Source organism: Malurus melanocephalus, unplaced genomic scaffold (genome assembly GCF_030028575.1).
Source record: "Malurus melanocephalus ecotype Western Australia unplaced genomic scaffold, MMel_1.1 scaffold_126, whole genome shotgun sequence".
In the NCBI taxonomy this organism is placed as follows: Eukaryota; Metazoa; Chordata; class Aves; order Passeriformes; family Maluridae; genus Malurus; species Malurus melanocephalus.
Genome location: NW_026623358.1, coordinates 1,363,457 through 1,388,698, shown reverse-complemented (window position 1 = coordinate 1,388,698; position 25,242 = coordinate 1,363,457). Strand labels below are relative to the sequence as shown.

Below are 25,242 nucleotides of genomic sequence, written 5' to 3'. Positions count from 1 at the left end.
GATGGAAAATGTAAGAAAGTGACAAGACACAGGARCCTGAAGGAAAACTGCCAAGCATTGGGCAGCTCCTAACAGGGAGACTTGTGGAACAAAATGCTTGGTGTACTGTAGGTGTGTGTCTCTAACATCTTAAACTCTAAGTTTTCTCATCCAAAATGTATGGATATAAACCATGAACCGAGCACTTTTGTTCTAACTCAGCAGACAGCCTGGAACTACCCAAGAGATGTGAGTCCCCTAAGAGAGACAGCATACTCTGAGCTGCCCAGAAGACATGAAAGTGATCAAGTCTATRAATTGCTTTGCTGCTGGTAGCATTGGTAGAACCGTGCAGCTGCTGCATTTGTCCCAAAGCCGGAAGCTACAGCGCTGCCCTCAGCTACTCCCCACACTGCTCCCACAAAAACCTTCATCTCGCAGCCGAGACTGTTTGCAAGGCAACCTGTGGGATGCAGAGGGGGAAGTGCTGCTGTGTTTTGCCACACAAGGGAAGATCTTCTTGGCTGACCTTCCAGCCAAGGCAGTGAGCAGGCAGACTACTGGGTTTGCACTTTTCCTGCAGCCAGTCAGAAAAAAATCCTCCTCCTCTACTGTGTGACATTTGTCAGAAAAAAAAAGAGACCATAAAGGTGAGGTGAGATACAGGCAGCTGCTCAAAGCCACTCTTGCCTTCCTCCTATGCATGCCTAGGTCACCTTATGTGGGTGYTTCTACCAGCTGCCAATCATGATCATGAGCTGCTTGGCTTGGAGCTGTCTTTCCAGTTCAAAAGAGAGGCCTCCTGCAGCTCCGTACCCAGGTAAATCCATCCTGYTGCCTGCACAAGTCACAGAAGAATCAGGGCTCTAGTCACTGTGAATTAGAAGGGCAAGAGGTTGATTTTCTTTTGGATCCCTTGCCACCAGCTATAAAAAACAAACTGCCATTCAGCTCTTATCTGCCAAGCTCTGTATATGTGAATTTTGCTTCCTGTTATTGCAGCAACTGTAGGGATGGAGAAATGCTTTTTATTTCCTTTTTCAGAAGAATTTTCTTTTCTAAACAATTGGTATTAACCAGAACAAAACAACCAAGAAACAGCATGCTCATTTCACAGATTTCCAGTAATGTTAGAGCTCTGTACATTGTTTCAGGTCTTGCTGAGATGAAGCTTGATTATGTTAAAGTTAGCTAGCCATTTAATTTGTTTAACTCAGGGAAACTTTCACTACAGGCTTCCTGACCCCYGAGAAACTGGCTCTGCTCACAACAGCAAGGGTGGGCAAAGAATGATGGTGGGGTTTTTACATGACTTCTAGGAAATCAGCCGCATGTATTCATAAGGTGCCTGCTCATGTGCATTTCTCTATAGGTGTTTGACTGCGTGTCCCCCTCTAGGGGCTTCTGGTCAATCTCCACCAGCCCGATGAAGGAGCACAGGTTACAAGAAAAACCAAATCCTGCAAACACAAAAAATTTATGAGACACCTCATAAAAGGCCACCCAAGGGAAAAGCTGCTGGGTGAACTTCCCAGGGAAGGCACCTGACAGCATGATAAAAGTTTCATTTGGAGCCTGCTGCAAGTGGTCACAAGCCCAGAGTCTGCAGGTAGATCCCAGCAAGGCCAGCAGGATTCCTGGTGGGACCATGCTCTGCTGCAGCCTGGTGGAGTTAASCCAACCAAAGGTACAATCAGCATCATGTGCTTGCTCACTTGTGCTGRTGGGCAGCACTTGGCTTAACCCAGAGACCACTTATACACACARCCCGTACAACATCTGATATAGACCTATATGGAATATTGGTCAAAATCATGGGTTTGACTGGGGGAGTCATGCTAATTCAAGGATCCTCAAAAATGGTACTTGTGAAGAAGGTCCCAACCCTGTCTTGGATGAATCCCTCAGTGAGGTGCATGGGGTCACCATGGGCTACAGGGTGAATGCAATGCACTCATACACAAAAGTTTGAAGCCTTTCCCTTGTCTCGTGAGTTTGTTTGTGACAGATGAGATAATCAGAGCCAGTAAAAGATCACCTCCTTGTACATTAGATACACTTTGGGCAAACCCAGTCTTAKGTGTCTCCCAAGACCTTGGGAAGTAGAAGTACATCCGTGTCTTTTCTATGGCATCCCAATTGCACCTCAGCTTCCTGGCACACCCACTGTTACCAGTGGAGGTTACCAAGAAGAGAAGGATGGAGAAGTGGAGATTAGACACACATTACTCACGAGAGACCAGATCCAGCCCTCTTGTTCCATAAAGAAAACTGGATCCGCGTWGTTGAGTCACATTTTGCAGCTCCAGGTCAAAGAGGGACACCGGCTCTAGAGCCAGGCTGCCCAGAAACAGCCCAGTCTTTACAGCAGGATGATGAATTATTGGAGACCTAAGTACATTGTGATGAGGTGGCACAACCATAATCTATTCTACAATGAAACAGTTTGCACTTCTCATCAGAACTGTAACTTTTCAGTTTAAATCTTATCATACCGTATGAGCAGCTGGTTTACGTTTTGCATTGTCCATTTCAAGGAATTATTCTCCTCCGTTTGTTTCTTAAAAATTAATATCTTGCATCTTGCCTTACTTTAATGGTTTGTTTTACGTTTCAGGAATGCAAAACAATTGCACAATAAATCACTGGAGGAATGTACATGGGGGTTATTTGTCATGGTTATAAATAAATGAACTTTAGCAATAGCTGATAAACAGAAGATTATGGACAATTCGGGCACGCTCTCAAAAGGATCAGAGCATGACTTTAGCCCTTTAATAACAAGCTTTATTTTATTGTCCCATAACCTACTAGAAACACTGCTTGCAGGGTGACCAACTGTCTCTCCAAGCTGGCAGCTGATTGCAAGGAATAGGCTATAAAGCCCTATTTGTTCTTCTAAAGGGTGCCTATGCCACACAGGTCTGCCAGGAGCAGAGACACAYAGCACCTGTGGAAACTTGACAGTGAAAATTGTGAAGAAAGTTCATCCAATAGATGCTTGAGTTTTAGGAATTTAGCTTTAACTGGTAGGACTAAATGAGAATCAAATTTGGACTTGTGTCCCTTGAAATCAAGCATGAACTCAGTTCATTACAGAAGACATTCCAAACAGCAAATGATAATGTTCTCAAACACCTTGGAACCCTTCACAGGGTAAAGGCTTTTCTCATTTGGCACTACTGAAAATAAATGCCACCTATTTATTTAAATGTTCCCTGAACCAAGGACAGGGAGCGAGACAGAGACAGAGAGAGAGAGTATATCCAGCCTTCAACTTGCCAGTGAAAGTATTGGAGGCTCCAATTTTTATGGACTCTAAAAAAAGTCACTGTAGTTCACATATCTGTGTAGGAACTGGCCACTTCTGTGGCAGTCTTTGTGTCTCCAAAAACCTAGACAGACTTAGGTTCTCTGTTAACCACAATACATTTTGTGCCACATTCACTTATAAAAGTTCAGTTGAATCTTGCTTAAACTTGCACCTTTGAAAGTCTAGATTCACTCCAGCTCAGTGAGGAAGGGAGGGAGCTAAAGGATAAGCAGAATTTTTACGAAGAAAGCTTATTTTTTGAAAATACATCTCTGAGGACATATGCATCTCTCTGAACACGGGGCCAAGGCTYAGGAATACAGCAATTAATCTGATTTCAAACCCCAATTTGAATATATACACATGTATTTTTAAAATGCAATAATGGAAGGAGCAGTAATTGTAACAGATGTGCCAATCTTTCAGAAGCMTATTTCAAAAGGGTAATTAACAGCAGTTACGAAGTAACCACCTTTATGATAATAGGATGCAATTAATTCAGACAGTTCCCTATCCATCAAGGTAAAGTGCAACAGAAAGCAAAGGGTGGGGGRAAAAAGGCACTTAGGTATGCATGCCTCTGTGTCGGTGCCTTTGCAATTGCAGCCAGACCCAGCACCGCTCTTCAGACACCGATATCCGAATCACTGCTATCTGCCAAAAACGYCTGTGTGCAGTACACAGCTCTTATTGTCTATTGTTATTATCTATCTAGACATCTCTCCTGGGAATAGCTGCAGTGTCCTTTGCTTTTCTGTCTGAGGGTGTGGTGAGATGGCAGGGCTGGGCCGATACCGAGGCTTGCAGACGCTGCAGGAGGGGAGATCCACCCCAGCCCACCTCCCCTCCCTGCTACCTCCTGTTGGCACTGGTGTGCAGCTGACAGGCCAATAAAACAATTCCCAAGAAAAACCCAAGAAACCAACCCYAAGAGTGGGGGAAATTATCCACGGCCCGTCTAGCAGGCTGAGTAAGTCCATGCAGGGAGACACGTGCCCAAGCTGGAGCAGAGGAGGAGTGAAATAACATTGCTGGGAGGGAGAGGGATGGGGACACAGCCGCTGCACGAATGTTGCATGATGTTTGCCGTGCCCTGCTGTCTGACCTCACCCTCAGCTTCTAGGAACAACGACCTGCAGTGTCCTGGGAATGATGATTTATCCTTCCAGCCCTTGATAGACCAGCGTGTAGGGGTGTCAGTGTTCTGAATACAGAGGATGTGCTGTGCTTGGGGAAAGCATTGGCCATGGAGCAGATCAGACATGAGCAAAGACCAATCACTTAAGGAAATTTGCCAGAAGACAGGACTACTGTAGCTAGACAATCAACCAAATCCAGACTCAGCATCATCTTCTTTCCTTATTGTTTCTTATCCATGTCTCAGCACCTTGGGGCAAGCAGAGCTGATGGGAAGTTTAACAGAAGCAGGGACAGAAGGGGGAAAACCCTATGAAAAGTGTCAAAAGTGCTTAGAGTCTGGCAGGCAGAAATCAGTGCCAAAAATAAAGTATACTTGAGTATAACCATAAAGATCAATTTTCTGAATGTGAAGGACATTTGGAGTCAAATATGCTCCTGAACTGGAGACACTCCTAAAGACCAGCAGCACGACACTACTCCCACCACAGCCCGGCTCTGCTTGAGGAGACCCCAAGACTATGTGCCTGCTCCCCTTTACAAGCTTGGCACACACACTAGCTTTGGAGAAAGAGTGATGTTTTCTGTGGGAGAGCTTAGACCTGGGCAAGGTAGAGCAGGCACACACGGGTTTTTGGGAAGCTGGCCCAGATCCAGGTTTGCTGTGTCTTTTGTACYAGGGAGTGCAGAGTGGGCAGGGGGAACTCCCGTGCAGATTCCTGCCCATGCWGAACCCTTGCACAACCCCAGATGGCCACCAGATCCCTGGCGAAAGCTGCCGAGGAGCGCTCCCGCACTTGTACAAACAGGAAAATATGACAACTATCTGCCCAAAGGGGTTTCTGGTTCCATGACAACATACCAAACACCAAATGCTCCCACCTTTCTCAGGGGGAATTTGCAAGACAGGAGGCAGGATGGTGGGGAGGAGAGCAGCTAGGTGCTGCTGAAGCGACACAGGCAGGTGCAGACCATACTACTGCACAGCACCTGGCAAGTGTCAGAACTACAGAAACTAGTCAATTGGTGTTGATACTTCATTACAGAGCATATTTTCCTTTATGATTATTAAATCTTTAATCCTTTACTGGTGCATTTTTTCTCCCCTTGCATAAACAGACTTTGGTTTCCTGGAATGGAGAGAGGTTCCTTCACACAGTCAGCCACAGCCCAGAGGAGCCACAGAGAGGAGAGTAAACACTGAGGCATCATCTTTGCTTTGCTGTTCTCATTTCAACTTGATAGACCTTGAGTTTTCATTGCTAGGAGGCTCCAAAAGCCTCCATGGACAGAGAGGGAAGAGCCTGGGAGGCAGGGGGAATTCTCAGGGTGGGGTGCGGCCTACGGACACCTTCACCCTCCAGCCATCATTAGAGACACGTCATGGTGGGTAACCAGAGCCTTCCCTGGAGGAGCACTGCTCGGTGCAAACCCAGCCTCTTCCTCACACTGCCCTTCAGCTAGACTCTTCTCCACACATTGATCAGCTTTGGAATATGTTCTCATCTTCAGGGCCTGACTTGGAGCCACAGGACACCTTGGAGTGATGAGGAAGCAACCCTGTACGTGCGGCACTGCTGAGGTGATTTTTCTGCTGAGGTTTGGTCACTGCTTCCCGTCACCTCACATGCAGCTTCCCCAGCCTGCAGKGCTTTCCCAGCTATCTTGGGCACTTGGAACAATTCATATGTGTTCTGTGGCTGTACATAGTTGCAGTGCATAGATAGCATTCAGCTGTACATTCCTTAAGAATATCACTAAAAGCMGAGCTGAAGGCTCACCTGCTCCTGGATCCAGCCATGAAGGGGTGCCTGCATGCAGCCATCTATTCCCGATGAGTGTCCTGTTTTCCCACAGTATCATGGCCCATTTAGAGCTGTTAGGGTTGTTCAGGTCAGAGCAATAGAAATTGCAGGAGGAAAGAAAGCAGTTTGTACGAGAGGACAAGTGAGGGTTTTCTGTGGCAGGCTGGTATYGTCAGACAAGAAGAGAGCGGCCATTTCTAGTGGAAACTGTGTCAGTCTCTCTGGGTACATATGAAGTGCCTGCTTTGTATCATGCTGGAAATAGTGGAGCTTCAAAATGGGACTAAATTATGTTGGTGTCCTCCTGCTATGGGTTTCAAAAGCACCGGCAAAACCCCATACGTAACATTCTTGCTCATGGCTCTGCCTTTAAATGATGYGTTGGACTCTCCACAGCTCTCTGTAGCTGAAGATGCCAGAAACCAACCAGCTCATCAGCGCAGGTTTCTAGCCTCCTACGTTTGTGTATATCCAGTAAACACAGCTATTTGGCTCTGGCCAAGCCCTTGTGGTTTCTCCACRGAGACTTTGTTGCCTGAAGAGCAAAAGACTTGAAATATGCAACTAATTATGATGTTTCACCCTGTGTGCATGTGCAGGACCAGAAATGCTCTGCTGAACAGAGAGGAGTCCTCTTTCCCAGTCACGCAAAGCACAAAGCTTGATGGGGAGCTGAGGCAACTCATAGGAGCTCTGCTCCAGGAAGGACAGCAGCCACAGCCCATCAGTGGGGCAGTCTAACAAACATTGCCAAGCAAAGCTCACCCACCTTTAGTCTAGGAGAGATGCTTAGGTTTGTTTCTGCCTGGAAAGCTCACCAGATGAATTTAGCCACCCATTTTTGTTAGCTGCTTCATCACTGTATAGAGACCAATCTTCCTCTGCTCTGTCACACTTTGCATGGTGTTGTTGCTGTTTTCTGGTCATGCTACTCAGTCATCTCAACTACCGAACTTACAAAGCAAATTTTTGCAGAATTCAGACCTAAAATGCATGCCCTGTAAACTTACCAGCCAGCAAAATTTTTGAAAGCAAGCTTGAAATTCAAGTTGGCTACAACAGCCTGGTTAAAGTCCAAATTCAAATGAGTACTCATAGAAAATATGTTGTAGTATACGCCCAGATTTTATGACACAACAACAATAATAGTAATACCCCCTAACTTTCATCTGCAGATCTCGAAGGCAGTCCACAAGATATTAAGCATCCTTAAAGCAGCTACTTTGAACAGCACTTTTTCAGCTGCTGACAATATTTAAATTACTGAAACAGATTAAATGATGTTATTAACTAATCACCTGCCAAGTCTTTCTACATCAAGTTGCTACCTGGAGCAAAGTATCATGCTTGATTTTGGAACAACTGACACCTATAGTTTATCAGGCAACTGTAAGCATAAACAATAAACCTAACAGCACAAAGGTTAATTTGCATGGCCTAATTTAGTTTTTGCCAGTTGTATACAGCACTGTTTGAGCCATGCAGATGCTATTCTGCTGAAATCAGTTGATCTCTAAGGGAATACAAGTGACTTGGGAAAAACAAAGCCCTAGCTTTCCAGAAATGATGCAAAGCATATCAGAGTGGATCAGTCCAGGAATCATGAGTATAAATCAACACGAAGTGAACACCTCAAACCTGGCAGAGCAAGAAGGAACTTAAGTGGATCTGCCTGACGGAGGGGAGAGACTTGGGCCTGCTCATGAGATAAGTTTTTTCTCTTCTTCCAAACTGCTGTTAAATTTTGTTATTGTGCAATATCAGGCTCTGCTAAGTGGTAGATAGTGCATTAGATAGGCACAGTGGGTGGTAGATGTGTATTAAGATATTGCATGAGGCAATACTGTTTCCTAAACTTTCTCTGTCCTCTACTCAGCACACAATGCAAAAAGCATGAAAACCATCCACAGGTTAGAGGTGGGTAGATTTGAAGGGCCCATATTGCACTGAAAATATTTTGACTGTGTTACAAATGGCCAGTCTTACAGGCTGCAATGCTCCTATGAGGTTACATAATGCTTGTGGAATGATTTTTCATAAAAACTTGGGGTCAGAGTTGTTTGGACAATGCTCTCAGACACCTGGTGCAATTCTTGGGGTTATCCGGTCCAGGGCCAGGAGCTGGAGTCGATGATCCTGGTTCCCTTCCAACTCAGGATATTCTATGAAGCTGCTTTCAAAGTGCTAATTGAGCTTCAAAACAATAAATGATTGTTTTGCCCTCATAGTGAGGCACAGAGCCTGAAAATGCAACCAAAGGGTGTTTTAAGGGCTGAGATACTGAGGGGCAAATAATGTCCCAAGCTGCACTAAAGAGACAAACCACCATTTTCAATACTAAAGTGTTTTCCCTGCAGCATACCTGTGGTTTATTTATCACAATATGGAACATGAGAGAAAAGAGATTTTTGGATTTTCTGAAAGCTAGGGGAATCCTCTCCTGAGGCTCCAGGGCAGAGGATGGGTCAGTCCAAGAATCACTTATCTCGTGAGCAGGAGGTAACCCCTTCATTATTGAATGTGGAGAAAGGAAAAACAGATATTCACTAGAAGTAAAGGCCCTGAAAAACAGGGCCTCTAGGTTGCCTGTCTGCCACAAAATACACTTGCAGTCAAAATACTACATGTAGTCAAGTTGATTTATCTGTTTTTAATCCATTTCGAAATTATTTTTGGTACCCCTAAACAAGAATACAGGTTTGTCCTTGTGAATAATAAAGGAAACAGATCTTGCAATGCAGTATAATGCTTTCCCTATCTCTCTTTCAAGCTTTCCTTATATTATTCAAAAAAAGAGGCAAAGACAAGACTTTGCTCCTCATGCAGCTCATGTTTTGCCAGAACTTGCAAAACAGCAGCAGTACCATTTTCACATGAGCTCATTGCAATGGAATTAGGTTATACTGTATTTTGTCTCATACCTTAGCCAGAGGTGGGGCCTTTGTGTCAGTGCCAGGACAAGTCAAACAACAATTGTCAGGTAACCTCAGATTGCAATTAAAATGAACTCTGAAATAAAGGATTTCTGAACAGAAAGTTGTAACAGAGAAGCAGGCAGAGAAGAAATGCCTGAAGTTCAACGAAGGCAAAGGTAGGCTTCTACACCAGGAGAGTAATAACCCTGGGCACCAGGGCAGGCTGGGGGTCAACCTGTTGGAAAGCAGCTCTGTGGAGAAGGATCTGGAGGTTCTGGTGGACAATGAGCTGTCCCTGAGCCAGAAGTGTGTCCTGGAGGCCAAGAAGGCCAATGGGATCCTGGAGTACATTTGGAAAAACATTGCCAGCAAGTCAAGGGATATGATCCTGCCCCTCTGCTCAGCCCTGAGGCTGCATCTGGAGTCCTGTGTCCAGTTCTGTGTTCCTCAGTACAAGAGAGACGTGGAGCTCCTGGAGCAGGTCCAGTGGAGGGACATAAAGCTGACCAAGGGACTGGAGCATCTTTCTTATGGGGAAAGACTGAGGGAGCTGGGCCTCTTCAGCCTTGAGAAGAAACACCTGAGAGGAAACCTCATCAATGTCTATCAATACCTGAAGGGAGGGTGCCAAGAGGACAGAGCCAGGCTCTTCTTGGTGGTGCAAAGCAGTAGAACAAGAGACAATGGGCAGAAAYTGATGCTCAGAAGTTCCACCTGAATCGGAGGAAGAATTTCTTTCCTGTGTGGGTGATGGAGCAGTGGAACTGGTTGCCCAAAGGTGTTATGAGGTTTCCCTTACTGAAGAGATTCCAGAACTGTCTGGATTCAATCCTGTGCCATRTGCTTTAGGATGACCCTGCTTGAGCAGGGAGTTTGGACCAGATGACCCTTGAGGTCCCTTCCAACCTGACCCATCCTGGGGTTCTGTGAATAGTTAAACTGATGGTAGGCACCAGCAACTATATTTTAACAAGGCAATCAAAATCTTGTTATGATACTCAGCAAGATAATGAGATTCTAGAAGAAAAATTTCAGATAGATTGTGTGATGAAATATTGGGGGATTCATTATTTTTAAGTCATAGTTGAATGAAACAACTTTCCCTTGCAGTATACTTTAGTCAAACACAGAAGTTATAGGGATGGGAAAGAAAAGATTTCCTAATACTAATTTGAGTGAACCAGAGGAAATGCCTATAGAAAGTAGGAAAGGATATYGGTTCCTACCATCTCTGTGTCTTAGGAGTCTATCACAGTCCTCACAGGACACAGAAAYTACAGTTTTGCTCAGGCAAAACCTTCATTTGCAGCACAGCAAGAGCCAAGTAACTGTATCAGCTCTCTATAAATCAAAGCTGACTGTGGTCACCAGTTTCAACATGCAGATGCAGGCCTGCAGACGTGCAGGTGAAACCACAAATTGAGCCATGCAATGCACAGGGCTTCCAGCTATTGCTTCCATTAGCAGAGCATGATTCCCATCCTTATAACTCCCATTCTTGGGCACACCCCGTCATCCATCCCCAGCACAAGAACAAAACCCACCACCTCCTCCATCCCATCCTGTGTGAAGTAACACACTCTGGTCAATAGCAGTGCACTCCCAGTCTTTCTGGTTCTTCAGAGACCATGGCAAAGCTGTCGCCTACCTGAAGACACCATGGCTGGGAGCTGGACTTGACCATTCCAACTCWGCATATTCAGTGATCAGAGAGCTGTGGGGGGACAAGTTGCTTCTAGCAGGTTCCTCTTTTTAGGCACAGCTGCTCTCTGCAAGCTGGTCTGGTTGCTCTCCTAGCAGCAGCCACACTCAATGGGGCAGGGCATGGTGTGACTCACCTGGTCTGGGTGCTGCTCAAGGCCCACACATGGACTATAGCTGCTGCTCCATTGTCGTTATTTTGCATCTGGAGTTAAGCATGCACCTTGTAATTAACAGCCTGCTAAATTGGTTTTTTCACCTTGTTCTCTCCAGAATAGTGTGACCAGATTGCTGGACTCTGTAATGTTTTGCTGGGGTTGTTTGCTTTGTATCTTCTCAGACAGCAGCTCATTTGAAAGTACTTGTGGGCACTTGAAGTATTAGATATTTAGCCATCAAAACATTTTGATCTGAAACATGGGACCAATCACTTTTGTGTTTCCCAGGACATCGGCTCAAGTCCTGCCATGAAATTACTGTATAATCCAAATGTCCTTTAGGATCTAGATATTGCCCTTCCCTTTAGCAGATTCCCATACCTTTTCCAGAAGGAGACAATTTTGTTATACACGTTTTTAGAACAGCACCTGTTGGGTGCACAGAAGTAGAATGACTTCCCTTCGTGTTAGGCCAAGAGCAGCAAAAAAAGAACTTTGATTCCCTCTTGCCAAGTCAGTATCCCTGTTAGAAATACCACCAATTTCTTCTACTTTAAAWTTTTTTCCAGTTTTACATTTTACTGGTTTCACTTTTCCAACAAAATCAAGATGGACATTGATGGCTAGTGCATGATACTCAGGGTCCACTGATTTTGTGACCACATCTGCCTTTGGGTGCAGTATCAGAATGATTACACATCCATTCCAGATGCATGGAAACAACTGGCTTTAATGGAATTTTCTGGATTGATCCGCTTTGCTAAGGAGCAGGCAGGGCTGGGAAACGATCTGGCCTTCAAATTTTGAATCATTTGTATGGCATCTGAAAGAAGAAAAAAAAAGAACCCTCGGCAAAGCTCTTGTTTTCAGTGCACTTGACACATGCCTCACACGCCTTTTCTGCAGAGAGATTTCTGCTGCACTGGTTYCATAGCTGGAGCTCCAGTGTGCAAAAAAAAGATGAGGGGGAACAACTGGTGTTGATTGTGGCAGAAATATTGTCCTTGGGTCTGGTTCTATATTAGGTCCCTTCTGGGGATTGCTTTTATGCTTCTATCAATATTTCAGTGTCATCCTTTTTGTAAAAATTTCTAAGGGTGACCCCTGAGAGAAGAAAAGTCTCAGAAAATGTGAGGTGGAAAAGAAGGAAACTCTCCATGAAAGAAAAATCAGGAAAAATTTCACTTTGATCTTACTCTGTTGTTTTGGTTTTGCTTCTTTTCACAAAATTCAAGTRTTTTCTGGCCTGTAGCAATGCTAACAAATGTTACATGTTAACACACCTCCTGCTTGTTGCTGATTACTGTATTAAGATAGGAGTCAGATCAAAAAGCAGACAGAACAACAGAGGTGTAGTTTGCAAACTTTGCTTAAGCAGGTACCTTAACTTAGAAATACCTTGCAGACTTTTATCACTGCTGTTAATTATTAAAACATTCAGGCTGATTTTTCATCTGCTACTGGAAGGAGTCAATATGGCCAGCTCTGAACAGCTCTGAAGGCTATGCCTGTGTATGAGTTCTGAGCACATCTTCCCTGGATGTTTTGGTGTCTCAGTGCAGTAAAGATGCCCAGCATGCAACACTGAGCCAGGGTTTGCCTTTGCTCACAAGTGAAATCCAGAGAGAAGCAGATTTCACTGAGAAYGTTTCTTGTCCCCCTAATGCTAATTTGCTGACATAAGCTTTAAATTGGAGCTTRCAAGATCCGAGGAGAATTGCCTCAAGGTAAAAGATACAAGGGAGTGTAGGAGTAAATACCAAGGCTGGATACATTCAAACGCTGCCCACAGCATTTCCCTCTCTTGCCCCTCCTCCTTCCAGGAGACAGCTGGAGAGTTTTGCTATCCTCTATGACAAATCACATTCCAAAAATGTTAATGACTGCAAGCATTAAATKAATTATTAAAAATCATTATAAGCCAGCTATAACTTCTTTAGACAAAACCAAGCCCCGTGGTGCCTTTGGTGAGGTGGCAGACCCCGTGCTGTCTCTGGCCAACCCTCCCTTCCTTTGTTCCACAGCCCTTCGGGAGCTCGGAGGGTTCCCGAGGATGGGCTCCTGCAGCGGGAAGGACCACTAGAGGGCATTCAAAACACAAGTTTCCCAAAAGGTTGGGTGCCCATAGYACCCAATAAAATCAATTAACTGGTGTTATGTGGACATGGCAAGCTGGAGAACACCTACACTTCTCGATTCATGTTTGTTCAAGACCTAATGGAGGTAATATTTGTCCTGACGCTACCACAAAATCTGTTCCTATGTAATTACTGTCAGAATTACACCACAGGAGGCTCAAATCCTAAAGTAACAGGTTAGTTTGGAGTATGGAAATTCAGATTGGCATCTCTTGTTTGTTTTGCTTTTTGTTCAGGGTTACAGTAGACATCAAAGTAAATGGCCCTCACCACTGTTCACATTACTCCTCCATATATGTGTGCAAACATGTTCATCCAATTCTCCTAACTCCAATGAAGACACTCACAGATCTCCTTCTTTGTTTGACAAGGTATTATTTAGCAGGCTAAATAATTCTTCTCCTACCTTTACCCTGTTATCACTTCTTTCTGCAGTTTGATTACTCAGTTAMAGAGAAGGTTTATTTGGTTTGCCTATTTGTTCAGATGAAGGTTAACACAGTCTATAATTTTCTGGCTCTTGAGCTGCAGCTGGATTGTTGAGTCTAATTCTCCTAAAACACAGCTTTTATATAAAGTAGAAGAGTATGTCACTGACTTAACAGATGTGAGGTTTAGCACACTGCCATCTTTAGATGAAAAGTAAGGCTAGTAACAGCTGGCTGGTAACAGAGTTCTGTCAGCAGAGGACACATTAAACACAGTCCCCGTATTTAGTAAGGTCAGTTGTGGCAATGCAGACATCACCAGTGCAGCATTTAAAGCCTGAATCACTGATGGAGCATCGGTGGGATCKGCAGTGAGCTCCTTCAGCACATGCTGCATTTTCTGTGACTGGGTAGTGGGTGAGCATTGTGCCTGTGCCTCCTGCTCACAGCAAGTGGTCTGCCTGAGTCTTTTGGTCATGAAACAGTAATGTCCTGCCACGGATTTGTAAGACAAAATCTGAAGGAAAAAACACAACCATTGTTTAGACAAATGCAGTCCATGATCATATTCATAGATCTTAAAGCCATTGCATTATAATCACRCTTTTATTTTGGTGGGATTTCAGCCACTCATTTCCATATTAGTTGYTTTCTTTGTCTGAGATGAATTATTTTTCCTGGATAAGATTGCTCTTCTCCCTATGGATGAAGAGTTTTCTAGACATTGAGTGTGACGGCTCAAATGGCTTAGTGGAAGTTGTTAGGGTTATCTGTCCCTGAGACTTAAGTTTTCCAGGAACAGCAATGTATTTTGTTTCCCTTGTTCTTCAGGATCATAACTCACTTGCATTATAAGTTTCCCACTTACTTGGCTTATTTAAATTTAATATGTAGGAGGGGAAACTAAGGGAAAAAGTTCCTTTTCCCTGCTTGTTCTTACTTTTCCCTCAGCATTTCAAATTGTGGACTCTCACGTCCAAAAGGCAACTCCCTAAATTCTGAAGCTTTATTTTGAAAAATTACAATTATTTCTTGTTTCTTCCACCTAAACCTCCCTATCAGCATCAGCTGGGGAGAGGGAGGGAGAAAAGGAGGGGAAGAAGGAGAGGCTAGAGGGAACTGTCACCGTGAAGACCAGGGATACTTGGTGGCACAGGCAGTGAAATGTTGTTTGACAATCCTCCTGTGAGCTTGCAGGTTGCCTGCTCTATAGACCTGCTGAAGGCCCAAAAGCATTCTCCTTGCTGATGTTCACACTTTTGTTGTAGGATATTTCTAGAGGTAACCTCTTGAGGGAAGATCTGTGACTGAGGAGCAACTCCATCCTGGGCACCGTATTCTCTCCAAGAGCAGATGCTCCTTGAGCTACTCCCAGTACAAGGCAAGGGACAGTGCTCTAGAGGGTAAGATTTCACTGCACAAGCCTGTGTAATTCTGAGATTTTTGCAATCYATTACAAATTGCCCCTCAATATATTAATCTCCCTTTGTTCCTCATGTTCCCAACTATAAATGCCAACAAAAAAAGTCCTTTCTCTTGCCTGCTATTTCTCTTGTGCTCACACTATGAATGGTTTGGAGGACAGACTTTGTGTCCTTGATGGATCCACTTGCCTAAATCATAACCAATAGTAACATGGCACCAGGAAAAACTGTGGTTAATCCAGTAAGCGAAGCTCGAGGAATTAATTCTGAGAACATTTTTTGGGGTCATTTCCACTGACTGATGCAAATGGACACTGATGGAATCTGCATTCCTTTCAGAGCAGCCTGAACAGCTCATCCTAATTTTTTTCTTTCCCCAAGCATTTGAAAATGTAATTGCAAAGGTCAAGGATTGCTCAGGGTGATACGGTTGGAGCTTTTTTGAGTTTCTGACCTGATTCAACATAGCAAGRTTATACTACAGTGAAAAATTTGGTGTGTGCCTTGTTATGTCAGGAACAGCTGGATTGTATAGCAAAATCTCTACTCTAGTTTTCCCATAATATATACCCAGTAAAAAAAATGAACAACTGACAAGGTTTTCCTATTTTATTTTTGTTTGTGAAGACTAATTTAAGAAAATTGCATTGCTTTTGTGTCAGCTGTTTAACTTTTACTTTTAAGAGGGAACTGTCAGTGTAGGAATTAGAATGAAGTAATGTCTCTTAATCTTTTATCGTAATTAAGATCAGTGAACTTTAGACAAAGCACATCTTGCCACTGACATCTCAGCCCAACCCTTTTTCTTTCAGTCTGCTCTCCTGATTTCCCTCCACCTCTCACTTGGCATGGCAAGCCAAAGATGCTGCTGTCAACTTCAGCAGCAAAAAGGGGGCTGGATAACTGGGACAGATGAATTTCAACTCTGTTATAAAAAACAAATCACTGATTTAGCACTGGCTATTCTACTTCAGTTTCTCTTTTAATTTCTATACCATTTAATCCTTCAGATAGAACTACTGACTCTTGGATTAATCTGCTTATTTAAATAAYAGCTTCAGCAGCTTGTTTGAGATAAATTTTATGCAATCTTTGGGACAAAAATTCTCTGGTCACTGCTGAATCGAAACTTCACTGAAGATAATGTTCTTGCTGGGAGAGCCTAAGAACACCAGCGAGATTTGCAGGAGGGGGTAATATTTTTATCAGACTAGCTGATACAGCTGAAAAAGCAAACAAGTGTCTGGGTACAAAAGTCCTTCAAGTCAAAAATAGAAGCTGAAAAGATAGATACAAATTTGGAACAATCGCTCTAATTTTAACCTGATTCTTCCGTTCACTCTTTCTTCTTGAGAAAGAAAAGATTCTCCCAGCTGTACAAAGCAGAGAGATGAAGGTGCACGAGTTGCTCTCAGACAATGTTGATACTGAAAATGTTAGCTTTGAAACTGGGCCTGTGTTGATCAGGGGACGGAGCAGATGACCTTCAGAGGTCCCTTCCAGCCTCAATTATTCTCAGGGACCTGTGATTTTATGCCACCTCTTCCCCTGAATCTTGCCTTTTAAATGACAAGGCTCTGTACACTGAGTGAGAACAGTGCCAGCTCCTTTCTCCACTTATAGCACAGCCCTGGGGGTGACATGGCCATTTTGAAAGTTTTAATTCAGATGTTGGCTGCTGCAAATGAATTTCTGTTGCGGGAAAGACCCAAAATGGAAGAAAAAATACAAAATGCAGGGCAGACATGAGCAGGGGTCAGGGAGTCACAGCAAGAGGGGAGCAGGAGGGTGTTTTACRCATACCCACAAGAATGGTCATGCACACATCCACTGACACATTTGACATTGAGGTCAATCATGTCTTTCAGCTATTTGGAGAGTGACTTTGCTGCGGGTTTCGAAAGGAGGATCTGTAAGTGCAGCCAAAGCCATCTCATTAGAGCACCTGCCAGTCTTTATCAGTTGTCAAATAAAGCAGATGGATTTGGTCAGCAAACCTGCAGATAAAACATTAAAGGTTTTGTTGTGCTGTTTTTCTTACTTTGGGCCCCACTTCAAAGCTAGTTTCTGCTTTAAAGTTCTGACTCAGTCCAATAAATAAAAGAAGTGTAAGTTTTCAGTTAACGATGTTTATTACAAAAAACCAACACAGCTGACCCTTACAATTTTTAGCATAGACAGATTTCACCTCCATTTTTTTGTTATAAAAGGAAGGGAAATGGCTGACCAGAAGTTACTACAAAATAATTCTATAAATAAAGTAACGAACATTAATGGTAATAATTCAGTAACAATAATTCATTACCTCTTATCTTAGGAGTTTAAAACAATAATGCTTCACAAAACCTAAAACAGGATGCTACAAGAAAAAGGACATAATTCCCATATGACTGTAGATTTAGGCTGCTCCTCTTAGCATGCAGTGCACAAGAATGGACACAGGAGAGGAAACAGGAGAGCTCCATCTCACCTCTTGGGGCAATGGCCCAAACTATTGTCCCCCACAGTTCAGAGGATCATCAAAGACCACTAGATTACACACATCTCACTGCTGTACCTTTTCTGGAGCTGGAACTTGCCACCACTGCGGCTGGAAGCCCAGTGCCCTCCAGTAGGATAGATCACTAAGGGGCAGATACTTTTCCTGCCWCCCCTTCAGCCTCTTTGGACAAGAGGAGCCAGGCTGAGGCCCCTTCACCAAGCCTTGGCTTGTGTGTGTACAGAGATCCTTATCACTCAGGTGTTTGTGCAACACAAACATTAGACAGAAACACAGAGACCTTCAGAGGGAATTCATTAAGAAAATGCAAATTCAACCCCTTGGCAAGCTACTCATATCTTCCTTTCAGCTCTGATCATTGTTACAGGAAACACCTCTACATATTCATTAATTTCCAACAGCTACTTCTTAATCAATTTCACTTCTGATGGGATTGGATTTTGCTTCAGATATGTTGCTGATGCTGAGATAAGAAGGGAGCATCTTTCTGGGATTATCACCCAGGGCATAAATCTCAGAGCGATGTGATGAATGCAGAGGTGCAAGGGAAGTGCTTGAGGAGCAGACCTGATCCCATGGCCATCATTTCAGGGAGGTAGGGGTTTTTGGAGAAGTGAAGAAATTGGGAGCACTTGTCAAAGAAGATTCTAGTAAGAGAATTGACATAATTCAGCAAATGTTTTTGGGTGGTGAATAAGAACACACTATTTCCTTCCTGGCAAATCCCTCATTTATCACCTGGAAGCAAAACTAATTGAGTGAGTCAAATGAGAACTATAAAGTATGCTGTTAATAATCTCCTTTGTGTAATAATTCTTTGTCATGCAGATATGCATATAATTTGCATTTCCCAAGAGATTGTGTTTGTGATTAATGAGAAGAAAACAGGCCAGACTTTACCTTCAGCAGGATGAGCCTATGTCTGCTGTAGAATTGTCAAAGGTGTTGAAATAACATATTATTTAATGTGAAATTTAAACTAATTCTAGCTTCAAATTGTATTAGTTTATCACTATGTGCTTTTCCTGATGCCTTGGGAGTGGTATTCCTTAAATCTCACAAAGAGAGGTTCTGTTTCACTGAGGAGTACCTGCAGCTGATACGGTGGCAGACTGGCATCATTCTAATATTCCAAGCAAATCGGTATGGGTCAAAGCAAACCAGGAAATCTGCAATCTCTGCATCTGGCATTTCATCTGAATTGACCTGGCAGGGAGAAAAGGAATGGCAGGAGGGAGATGGGAGAGTGAGGAGAAGCCCTGGCTTTCAGGTGGAATTGTAATAATTCCTTTATGGCAGTGTGTTAGCATAGAGCCTGTGCCAGTGAAATTAGCCTRCCTTGTACTGGATAAACAGCGCCTGGGCTGAGACAACAAACCTGTTGATCTTATCTGTCAACACCTCGATCTTCATCTGGGCTTGGACTTATCRTCTGCTCTGTCAACAGTTCCCCCATAGAGAAAAGAAATAGCAAAAGCAAGAGTAAAAGCAGCCTCCAGCACACAAGAAGCTTTTTGCTGGAGCAACCTGCCAGTCCACAAAACCATGCTGCTTTACAGAGGAAAGCACATTGTTACTGGAGAAGATAGCTTCTGGGCAATGCTCAACAGTGGGATTACAGGGAATTCCATCTTGGACAGCAGCTTGGTGACACAGACTGGGAAGAGCTTGCAATTGAACTTGCTCACCAAAAACCTCAGAAATTTAGTGATACCTTTTCTTCAATTTTTTTTGATTTTCATTTATTCATTTGTGTCTGTATCTCAATGTAATGGAGAAATATAGCCAAACAAGCAAACAAAACCTGRCTCACAATGCGTCCATTAACGGAATATTCTGCTTGGAAGTTTTATCAGTGAAACTRGGGACCCAACACTGCGTTTCCCTCCCTTGCAGCTCACTTTTCATCTTCAGTTTCACTTTCCTTGTCTGTCAAGCTGTCAGGAGAAGATGGCCTTTCGTTATGTGAGCAATGGGAGTTATCCCTGGATGAGCATTAGCTCCATAGCCAACATCACCTGCCACTGCATAATACTGACTTGGAGAAATCCATGAAGGAAAGATTTATCAGGGTGCCCACGTGCTGATAGAAAGTGACTGACTCTCTTCCCCRTTTGTATTTCCATTTACTGCAGAGCCATTAGAGGCAAAGCAATCCCAAGAGTGTGAGGAAAGCCATATCTTGGAGAAGGAAGATCCATTCAGGGATGACTGCCTAGACATGCTCTGCTCAATGAAACATATTGTGAGGGTTCAAACTCCTATTAAAAGGATCAGCCWGTTCCTTTCTGAAATGATTTGTGCAACTGTGAAGCCTGTAACATCCTTACGTCTTTAACAAGGAAAAGAAAAAACTACTTAAATTAAATGCCTTTGGTACAAAGAGGATCTGGCAGTGGCCAGCTTTATATTATTAACATTTCCCAGGAGTGATGTTCCACAGTGGCAGGCTGATGTAATTACCAGAAGTGAAGTTGTAAGTACTATTGAAAAGACCAAGAGATTTGCTAGCGACTTCAAAGAGGTAAAGATGTGTGTGGATTTGCACGGGGATAGAAAATGCAATGGGTTAGAAAATCAGGTCCTCCAGTGTCTTTAATCTTTTGTGGGCTTTATCCAGACAGTTTGGTCTACAGGGGATTTAAATTAAGTTGCAAAAAAGACTTCTCAAACTTTCTATCTGAATGTTATATTMTGTGGGGTTTATACTATTAGCTTAAAAACTGACCTTTTCTAAGCTTTTTGGATTAATGACTTGTGGGCAGCTAATGCTGGCATTGGCAAGGAATTTACTTTTATGATGAGAAGGCGGATGATGATCTAATAGTGATTTGCCTCTATCCAAGAAATTCRCATATCTATTAAAAGATGAAAGAAAGGTCTTGGAATGAACCAGTAAATTATAAAAAAAATGACAGGTCAGGATAAAGTACACTGGAAAATACATTTGAGAGAACTTGTAGTACAAAACCTGATACAGAGAAGCACTGTGAAAGTATATGATCAGATATTTAGACCTTTTTTGGTACTATTTTTGTAATGATTTTGATACAATTGCTCAGATTTGCTGTGAMTTATTTATAACATATCATGTGCCAGGTTTTGTGGTTTAGTTTTTCTCCTTTTTCTTTCCTTAATGTAGGTCAGTCTAAAATGAGAAAAAGCAKYCAACTAAGGGAAAAATTCACTTGTGATTTAACATAACCTAGTGTCCCTATGGATAATGGAGCAAAAGGACACCTTCTCTCAGACTGTGCATTGTGACAAGATGTCCCAGGGGATTCACTGTTTGGTGGATCCTCCCTGTAGTTATACAGCAAAGGTGGGAATGTCACTTCTGTATGGTAGAAAGATATTTTCAAAAATGCTCAGCCTTGTGAAAGAACTATAAATAGTCTGGACCAAAGATCATGGCAAAGATCCCTTCAAATATAAAAAAGCATCTTTTAAAAGATTTCCAGCTCCCATTCAGATCTTGCCACTAGCTGACTTTTCCCTCTGGCCTCTAGATAACAGCACACATGAAAACCCAGCATTATAAGAATTTTATGCAGGTRAAACCTGAAATAAGTTAAGGCATGCTTCACCAGGCAAACAGCCTTCCATTAAAAGAAATGTTTCCGCCATGCCTTGGTTTCGCTCTGTGTTCAATTGGAATAAAGATACTTACTCCACAGCAACACTGCATGGTTAAAGCTGGCTTGCTTTTTTGAGACCTCTGGAGAGGAGCTGACATGGTGGGCTGGGGATGGCTGGGGATGGAGTAGAAGTGAAGTAGTTATGGGCCCTCAAAAAGGCAGGAAGAGGACTCAGTAGGAGCTAAATGGAGCCTGTGTTAAACACCAGCTGTGGGAGGTGATGTCCATCCCCTGCCTTCTGTCTCCAAGCCCTTTGCTGGGCCGTCACTGGGGTCTGAGAGTGCTGCAGCCAAGGCTGAAGTTAACAGGCAAGGCTACAGGATGATCTAGATGGACTGTGAATGCAGGAAAAGAGGGAGTGCTTGTTCTCTCTCTTCACACCCAAAAAAAGGAAAAGTACTACTTGTGCCTTTCTCCCAGCTCAGGCATTTCATAGATAACACTGTAAAATGTCTACTCTTTTTGATTATTCTTATAAGGACATGTACCAGCTCTCTGACTGCATCTCTTTTTCTCAGAGGTGTCACATGGGTGTAAGGTGTTGGTGCAGAAGAGGGCTGTAGTTGGGCATAGGGGGCATCCTATTTCCTAGGTTAACTTACTCATGCACTCTGGCTGGCTGAGGAACAGACTGAGCACAGARATAAGGCAGAGGGCACATGAGTCAAGGGAAGACCATTGCCATTATTTGCTTGTTCTGACAGAATATTGCCACCCACATGAGGGGAGTCTTGTAGGAATGTTATTTTAGCATGGGAGATGTTCCTTTTAAGCTGGAACATCATGTTGTTCATGATGTCTGGACTAAGCCAAATACTTAATCGGAGGCCAAGGAAGACCATGCTGGAAGAGGAATATTCCTTTCATGTGTAGTGTGTGAGATAAGACTTGCTTCCTAGGTCTCTTTCAGATTTTTAAGTAATGTTTTCCTACTGCATCATTGGGCTTCCCATGAGTCTCCTCCCTTTGCATGCTCCATTATTTGCAGGGGCTCTTTGCAGTCTTTACCACAGGTCTTAGTTTGTCAGAGGGCATTAGGAAACTATTTTGAAGCCTCTAACAGTCAGTGGCATGTGGAGGTGATGCTCTAGGGCCCTGTTGGGATTAAACATTTACTGCTTGGCTTGTCTCGGATGACAGGGATGTGGCTGCTCTTCTCTTCCTAYGCAAACTGGCAAAACTCTGCATTTCAGCAGCTGGGAAACCAGCCTTGTCGGCACCAGTCCTCCTTTATAGAGAGGAGTAGCTTAGCCTGAAAGCACAGAGTTCCAGAGCAGTGCTCCCTGTCCTGCAGCACAAAACTCTTTGATGAGCAGGAGATCCTGGGAGTGCAAGTGAGGGGATTTCTGAGTGCACATCTTGTTTTACRGGCCATGGAATTGGCATCTAATGAACGTGGGCACTCCTCCCCTCTCACTGGAGAGGTAAGCATAGGCAGCACAAATAAATAGATATAAATTTAGGCTGTCAGAATGATATCTGACAAGACAGAAACATACAAATCAGCTGTCACCCACCACTCTCCCTAGGTGTGATGCATGAGGTGCTGACAAGTTTCCAAAGGGAGCACAGACACCACACACATCACAAGTGCCCCTGCATTGATTTTGATGACAATATTTGTCTCTGTGCCTGGGCACAAGGGTCCTCTCAGCCTCCATTTTGCTGTGCTAAGCTTCACTAGACTCCCTAGCCTGGCTATCTTAATTTTCTAGTGCATAACAGTTAACAAGGCTGTCTCAGTTRCTTTTGTGTTTTGTCACTTGTCTTACCAACTATGAGTAGCTGGGTGCATCTATCTGGTATTTGACAAGCTATCAACCAGTATGCTTAGGGTTAGTGTTGTCTGTGGGCAAGGAATAACCCTTTTTCAGAGCACAGCACTCACCTCAACAAAGTTGCCTTTGCTTACCTTTCCAAAACCTCTCAGGTGTGTACTCTGTCCTGTTGTCTGTCATTCCTAGGAAAAGAAATTAATCTCAACATATCCAGGTTCCAAAGCACAGTAACAGAGCAGCTCAGAGTAGGAATTMATGCAAGGAATTACTTTGGACAAGGGCCTGTTTGTGTTCATCTCTGCTTTACACTACATTTATTATAGAAAGGATTTTGTTTGTTGTTTCACCTGTGAGTGAGTGTAGCATGCACTCACACTGACAAACTGACTTCTAGCAGCCACCATGGACTCTGCTGATGGCAAAACCACCCTGCAAATTTGCAGATTACACGAAAAATGGTCTGTGGTGTTTAAACCACTATAAAAGAYTTCCTGATGAGCTTGTATCTGGCACATCATCGGATATCACACCTATTTACCAAGCAGAAGTTTTAAGACAACCCAGAACGGATCCTCACCGCTTCTTGTTGTTGCTGATGTCTCATTACKTGCCTTGAAGGTGATCTATATGTGAAGTCAGCAGAACTGCAGTGGTGTTCATGGATACCTTAGGATTGTGTTGGGGTTTAAGGTAATTATCAAATGAACTCAGGCAATCATGTTTTACCCATATATACCAAGTTTCCCCTGGAATGCTCAAGTGGAAAAAGTCCTTCCCATTACTCTGTTAAGAAGACTTTACAGCAGCAGTTTAGTTACCACATCCTGTTCAGCATAAGACACCATGTGCAGTGATAGGCAGCYGGCCTGTATTCACATGTAATCTCTGTCATTTTGGAAGCAGCACAGAAAAAGCCAGAAAATGAGAGATTTTATATAATGGGTGTAGACAAAAGGGCTCACCTCAAATTCAAGCAATCCCATCTCATAACATTTGTTCCCATTACTCCAAGGGCACCTATGTGCCCCTCTGGATTCAGCTTTCCGAGTGGAACTCGAGCTGGATGAGAGCAGGGAGGTGGAGGCAAGCAGGGTGCTTTTGGCTCCTCCTGAAGGCTGTTGCATCACAGTCAACACATCTTTGAGTCAACACATCTCAGACCTCCCACGGAGAGCAGAGCTGGCTCTTTAACTGTGCAAGACCCAGCAAAATAACTTCAGGGAGCTCTCCCCAAGCCAATGTGCTGAGGTCATATATGACAGTCACAAATATTTCCCAGATTACCAAATCATGTGTGTTGGATAAAGAACTTAATTTTTACTTTTTATTTAAATTACTGTAAAGCAAAGATTAGAAAAAAGACTAAAAATCATACAAATAAATATAATACAAGGTGATACAAATAAAAATCACAAATACAAATTTAAAAAATCATACAAGGTGGTGTCTGAATCAATGACTACGGCCTTTTGCCTTTTGTATTAAAAACCAGAAACAGAGATGCAGAATCCAACCTTTGCTTCTTCACTTTTTTTTTTTTTTTTTTTTTTTTTTTTTTTTTTTTTTTTAAGGTTCTTCTTTTAACACCACCTAAGAAAGCAGTTTTCTGGGAAGCTTCTTAAAATGAGGGAATCCCCAAAGGAGGCGGTAGAAATTTCTGTGTTGTGAGCCTTATACACCACRGGAAAGAAAGGAGGTATTGTTGGAAGTGTCAAAATACCTGGAAAAATAGTAGCAGAGGCCTTGGCTGACTGGTATTATTTAGARCAGGATTGAGGATGCTTGGGGGTGAAACAGAAAACTAGAGAACTTTGATTAGTTCCCTGATTATATGTATAAGCCATCCACAAGGAAATTGAGGCTGACATTTTTTGGGAGAGACTGCTATCTGGTGAAAAGTCTCTGTTCTGGCAAAGTAGGGAAAAACCCCTCAATACATATGTTGCTTTCTTCCAGAAGATCATATACAGCATCTGTTTCAGCACACAGGTGAGACTGACAAGGTAGCTGCAGTACCTGTTGAAAGGTAATGCTTTTCTCACAAGCAACACAACAGATCAGAAAAAACAGCAGAGCTCTGATGATATGCAAGGCTCTCATATTTGTCATTCACATGGGATAACACTCCCACCACCACTGGCTGAAACTTGTATCCTTGATTGAGAAYGACATTTCGTCATTTCTGCAAAAGAGCAAAATTCCTCTGGTGAAGAATTCAAAGTTTAAGCAGAGCTAGAATTGCTCAATGTCATTAATAGGGCCCAGACTGAGCTTTTGTGCTGAAATAGCAACAATATATGTGGAAAAAAAAAAATTAGGAGGTTAAGA

General features: G+C 43.2%; 1 long non-coding RNA gene across 1 annotated transcript in view; it reads right to left on the bottom strand.

The window, feature by feature from the left end:
* The window catches only part of LOC130576088 (uncharacterized), a 29,679-nt gene extending 5,705 nt beyond the window's left edge, over positions 1 to 23,974 (bottom strand). The window contains exons 1-2 of the long non-coding RNA XR_008965635.1: positions 23,877 to 23,974; positions 23,049 to 23,096 (exon numbers count right to left, since the gene is read on the bottom strand). This is a non-coding gene — a long non-coding RNA (uncharacterized LOC130576088). The remainder of the gene's footprint in view (positions 1 to 23,048; positions 23,097 to 23,876) is intronic.
* Between the last annotated feature and the right edge of the window lie 1,268 nt (positions 23,975 to 25,242).